The following is a 6173-nucleotide window of genomic DNA, read 5'->3' on the forward strand; positions in this document are numbered from 1 at the left end:
TTCAATGTCTGAGAATCTACTTTTCTTTTTGAATCTTGTTGTTTTGTTGTTAATCCTCACCCGAGGATATTTTTTCCCATTGATCGTTAAAGTGTGAGGGAGGGAGAGAGAGAGAAACATCTATGTGAGAGAGACACGTTGATTGGTTGCCTCCCACACAGGCCTGGGCAGGGGCTGGGGATGGAACCTGCAGCCCAGGTGCGTGCCCTTGACCGGGAATCCAACCCGAGAGCCTTTGGTGCAGGGCCAGCACTCTAACCACTGAGCAATGCTGGCCAGGCCTTGTCTGAGAATGTTAAGCCATCGGTGAGGATGCTGGAAACACGAACCCCCATCCCTGCTGTTCGGGCAGTAAACTGGTGCCTCCGGTTTGGAGAGCAGCGTGGGTATATGGGGTAACGTGAAAAGAGCTTCAAGAAATACGGGTGAGCCAAAAAGCAAGTTGCAAAAAGATACCTAGCCCGACCGGCGTGGCTCAGTGGTTGAGCCTCAACCTATGAACCCGGAGGTCACGGTTCAATTCCCGGTCAGGGCACATGCTGGGGTTGTGGGCTCCATCCCCAGGAGGGGGCGTGCAGGGGGCGGCCGATCCATGATTCTTCTCTCTCTCTCCCTCTCTTTTCCTCTCTCTCTCTCTCCTTTCCTCTCTCTCTCTCTTAAAAAAAAATCAATAAAAACAAATCCTTGGGTGAGGATTAAAAACATAATAATAAAAATAAAAAAGAATCATATGAGTTTCCCCCTTAAAAAGAAATCAACAACAACAAAGAGATGCCTAAAATACTGCACCAGCCTGGGGGGACCTGCTGGAACAACGCTGTTTAGGTGGTTCACGCTGGGGAGGCGCAGGTGCTGTGCTTGGGTGTAAAGACACTTCAGAGGCGCAGACTAGAAGGGTCATCGCTACCGGGAGGGTGGAGGGCAAAGGGGCACCTATGTTGGTGGTAGGGGCCAAGGTGACTTGAACTTCTCTGAAATGTTCTAATTTTTCTTTTAAAAAAAAAAATTTTTTTTATTGATTTCAGAGAGGAAGAGAAAGGGAGAGAGAGATAGAAACATCAGTGATGAGAGAGAATCATGGACCGGCTGCCTCCTGCACGCCTCACACTGGGGATTGAGCCTGCAACCTGGGCATGTGCCCTGACAGGAATCGAACCCTGACCTCCTGGTTCATAGGTCAATGCTCAACCACTGAGCCACGCCAGTGGAGCTGTTGTAATTTTTCAAGGAGTTGATATTTAAATACTAGAGGCCCAGTGCACGAAATCTGTGCATGGGTAGGGTCCCTAGGCCTGGCCTGTGATTAGGGCCGATCAGGTTCCCAGCCTCCCTGCCTCCTCCTTCCCTCACTCGCTCAGCGCTCCACCACTGCTGGTCGCCCGCCATGTTCCACGCCACCCCCTGGTGGTCAGTGCACGTCATAGCGAGCAATCCAACTCCCGTTCTCCCGGTCGAACTCCCGAGGGGACACTTTGCAGATTAGCCTTATATAGAGAGAGATTACTTGAGTAATTTAGATAATATCCTCCCCCCCAAAAAAAAATAACAGTGAAGCCCTAAGAAGGAGGGAGAGGAGGGGCAGAGCAGTCAGCCAGCAGTGTGGGGAGTATCTGTTTTATTCTGAAAGGCCTCGGGGCAGCTGTCCACGGGGGCACCCGGCTCCTGGGGCCTCGCCTCCGGCCCTCACTGGGACAAAGGTGAAGACCCCACAAGCGAGACCCAGAGCCGCAGCCTCTGAGCCCCGTGGTTGGAGGAAACCCCCAAACAGGATACGCACGCACATAAAAGACTCTTCCTTTGCTTCTTTATTAAATTGTTATATCCACACACAGCACTTCAGCAGCCAAAATAGAGTCCCTAATGCGGTCTCCTGGTACCAATAGTGTAAAACAATCCAGAACGGCGAGAGGTCCGCCAGCTCTTAGGGGGCGGGGGGAGGCCCGGGTCCGAGGACGCGCAGCCGGGGGGAGCTCAGAGCCGTCAGGAGGCAGGCCCTCTCCCCAAACATCCCCACATCCATGTCCTTGTTAATTGCCCAGAATTCATGTCACTTAAGCGGAGAAGCTATAAACATCCTCCATCATAAAGACGCCTTGAGCCGCCCGGGACGAAATCAATGCCGTATTATTTTGGTTTATTATTCCTCGTAGGTTTGCGCCGGCCTGCCTACTTGGATATTTATTTATACCCAAGAAGCAAAAGACCATAAACGCCGCACTTGGGAGCAGGCCGCTGCCGGGATGGAGTGGGTACGGCCGGCCTCTGCCTGGGTTCCGGGAGCCGCCGCCCAAGACAGAGGGCCGGGCTCAAGGTCACCGCCTCCTCCACGCGGGGAGGGCTGATGGGGATTAACACGAAGGGCCCTGAGACTGAAGCGCGGTGGCTCGCGCAGATGGCTCCTGCCTTCTTCCCGGGGCGGCTGGGGTGGGGGCGATAAACGGTGGAAGAGCGGGCGGGCCCCCTCCCTGCCGGTTCTCTCCCCGGCGCCTCGAAGCTCTTTATTCAAGAGGTCCCTGGCTATTCACAACTTTGCTGCTCTTATGAAACATTAATGACTGCTTTCTCTCCGGCAGACAAGGGCCTTATTTTGAGGAAGATTAACAAAGAGGCCTCGACGCAGAATGAGTCTCACCCTGGGAGGGGCCTCTCTCACCAGCCTGTTTATGACTGGGGGTGGGGGTGGGGGGTACCCTGTTAGTTCAAGGCTGGCAAGTAAATAGATGGTGTGCAGCCGGGCAAGGACAACAGCCAACACAAAAGGGATGTGGCACGGAAAACAGCCTGCCCCCCCCAAGCGGGCTGACCGGCCCCCCCCCCCAGCAGGCTGACCCCATGCCCTGCCCACCATCCTTTTTTCTCTGCAACCCGCGCGGGGAGCTGTGTTTACCAGGCATTGTCAGGCTGCACTGCGGGGGGATGGGGGGGCGGCGCAGGTGAGAGCAGTTATCCGTGTGCAGCGGTGAGAACAGCGCGGAGACGGGGCTTTTAGTGAGGCAGCCGATGCTTAGAAAACACTTCTGAGAGCCTCGCAGGCCGGCATCGCTCTCGGATGGAGGCGCTGGGGCGGGGGCGGCGGGCACGCTTGCTTCAAGATGCTTTTCCGAGGAAAGAAGAGGGTGTGCACTGCAGAAATAAGAGATGTTTTCATCCTCACCCAAGGATATTTTTCCATTGATAAGAGAGAGTGGAAGAGAGAGGGAAAGACAGAGAGAAACATCGATGTGAGAGAGACACATCGATGGGTTGCCTCCTGCACATGCCCCGACCAGGGCCCGGGCTGTGGAGGAGCCTGCAATGGAGGTACGTGCCCTTGACCAGAATGGAACCTGGGACCCTTCTGTCCACAGGCTGACACTCTATCCACTGAGCCAAACTGGCCAGGGCGCAGAAATAAAGTATTTCGAGTTCATGTCCTATCCTGTGTACACTCGGTCTTCACGTCGACACGCAGGGGCTGTGGTGAAAGGGACTTCTGGTGCAACCCCACGCCCACCACTGAAGAGCCCTGCATCTGCTTTGCTCTCTTTTCCCGGGTTTGTCACCCGTCTCCCTTGCAGCGGAAGGAACGGAAGCGGAGGGAGGCTGGGTCAGTTAGGAGACGGTCAGTGGGGGACCAGGTCTCCCCCTCCGCTCTTCCCGCTGTGAACCCAGCTCTCCACGGTCCCCATGCGTGAATCCGGGCCTCCAGTCAGCCAGGGAGCGTGGTAGGAACACGTCTCATCATGTGTGATGACAACGAGGGCCCACCCACCTGACCCTAGACGTGCAGGAACGAGTGCCTTAGTCACCGCCGTGCACCTGCCCTTGGCCTTCAGGGAGCTGGCAGAGGGGTGGGCGGGGAGGAGGCGGGCACAGGTTCACACAGATGACTACACAGCTGCCCTCGGGAGGGCCAGGTTTGGTAGACGTGGTTCCACACCACACCCTGCGGTTTCTGGTGTTTGCCATCACTGATCTGCAGGCGTGTGGACAGGCAAGCGCGGAGCTTGGGGTTCAGGCTGCCCGGGGGGCCGACAGAGGCAGGCCGGCGTGGGCCAGTTGCTCTCAGCCGTGCTCGCATCGCCAAAGGGCACAGAAAATGCCGTTAGAAAGAGCAGCACTATTTGGATTGTGTATACTTTTTAAAAAATATGTTTTTATTGATTTTGGAGCAAGGAAGGGAGAAGGAGAGAGAGAGAGAAACATCAGTGATGAGAGAGAATCTTTGATGGGCTGCCTCCTGCACGCCCCCTAGTGGGCCTGTGCCCTTGACCGGGACTCGAACTGTGACCTCCTGGTTCATGGGTCGACTCTCAGCCACAGAGCCACGCCGGCCCGGCTGGCGGACACTTCTCGGAGAGCACTATGCCTACGACGTTTCCCCTCCTTTGTGAGAACCTTAAAACATTTGAGGGGCAATGACTGTCAGCATCCCCGGTCGCTTCTCTGTGCCAAGCCCTGTCCTCGGGTGCTCTGATGTGTTATCACTCCCTGGTCACCCGGGCGCCGTGACCCGCACCATCGTCACCCCATTTTACAGATGCGGACACTGAGGCACTCAGTTACGGGGGCAGAGCTGGGACTCAGGGCCGGTGGCCTGGCTCCTGTCGGCTACGACCTCCGTCTGAAGAGAGATGTCGTGTAAAATAATTTCTAAACGTCCGACATCACCTTCCGCATCGTGATGGGGCGCAGATCCCTGCAGCTGGAGAAATCCGAGGAAAAGAGCCCCACTGAACACTTCCAAAGAGCCTACGAGACAAGGCAAGATCAATTCTTGCTTTAAAATCGATCGCCGGGATTTCGCACTGTCGGTCGCCATTTTATTATCAGATGCCGAAAAATCACTACCACAACCACACGAGCGTCACAGCCACATGAAAACGAACGCCCTTCCTTCGGGAAAACGCTATAAAAACGCACGAGAAAGTATTCTCCTCCCAGACATGGCCCGAGCCAATCAATCACCACGCCCGATACGTCCGCTTTGATCTCTTTCTCCGGAACTTCACCCATAAAGGTTTAGTAAGATTTGTCGGCGGCTGGGGAAGCAGGAGGGGCGCCTGCGGAAGCCACCGTTAGAGTCTGAGCGTTAGAACTCGCGCCGGACGAGATAAATCGGACAAGGCTCCCAGACACGTTGCAAAGGGGGAGTAGAAGGTTGAAGCAGATCTAGTAAACGAGCGATTGTTAACCAGAAATTATCAAGAACTCCTGCAAATCAGCAAGACCAACCGCTCGCTAGGAAAGGAGCGTAAGTGACCGCTTTAACGACGGACGGACGCCCGGCTGGCGCGGCTCAGTGCTTGTTTGTATTGTGAGCGTGTCAGCCCAGGAACCGAAGGGTCGAGGGTTCGATTCCCGGTCAAGGGCACGTATCTGGGTTGCAGGTTCGATCCCTGGCCCTGGCTGGGTTGTGTGCGAGAGAGGCAACCAATTGAGGTGTCTCTCTCACATCGATGTTTCTCCCTCCCTCTCTCTCTCCCCGCTCCCCCCGCCCCTTTCACCGAGTCTCTAGAAGTTAATGGGAAAAATACCCTCCAGTGAGGATTGACAAAAACAGACAAACTCCATCCTCAGTCACACCAGGCGCCTCTCGAATGCTTGGGGGCCACGTGAGGCTGGAGGCTCCAGGCCAGGCCGCTCACCCACGCAGCACGCCCTTCATCGCTTCTCGAATGCTCGGCCGTGAGACTAGGCAGGGGTGGGCAAACTTTTTGACTCGAGGGCCACAATGGGTTCTTAAACTGGACCGGAGGGCCGGAACAAAAGCATGGATGGAGTGTTTGTGTGAACTAATATAAATTCCAAGTAAACATCATTACATAAAAGGGTACGGTCTTTTTTTTTTTTAGTTTTATTCATTTCAAACGGGCCAGATCCGGCCCGCGGGCTGTAGTTTGCCCACGGCTGGACTAGAGGCTCCGGGCCAGGCCGCTCACCCACGCAGCACGCCCTTCATCGCCAACGCGCACACACCGCGCCCTTGGCAAGCCGGGCTCTGGGCACCTGAAGTCTACAGACGCCGAAGAGGCACCGAGGGATTTTAAATATTCATTAGCACTAAAGTCCTCGTCCAACCCTCTAAACAAACAGCGAAGCAAATCCTATTTTGGTGAGAAAGCGAGGAGTCAGGAAGGTGCGCGGAGCACTGAAATCAGGACCCGGTGGGAACGGCTCAGGCGCCGTGGCCG

The sequence above is a fragment of the Myotis brandtii genome, unplaced genomic scaffold (assembly GCF_000412655.1).
Source record: "Myotis brandtii unplaced genomic scaffold, ASM41265v1 scaffold633, whole genome shotgun sequence".
In the NCBI taxonomy this organism is placed as follows: domain Eukaryota; kingdom Metazoa; phylum Chordata; class Mammalia; order Chiroptera; family Vespertilionidae; genus Myotis; species Myotis brandtii.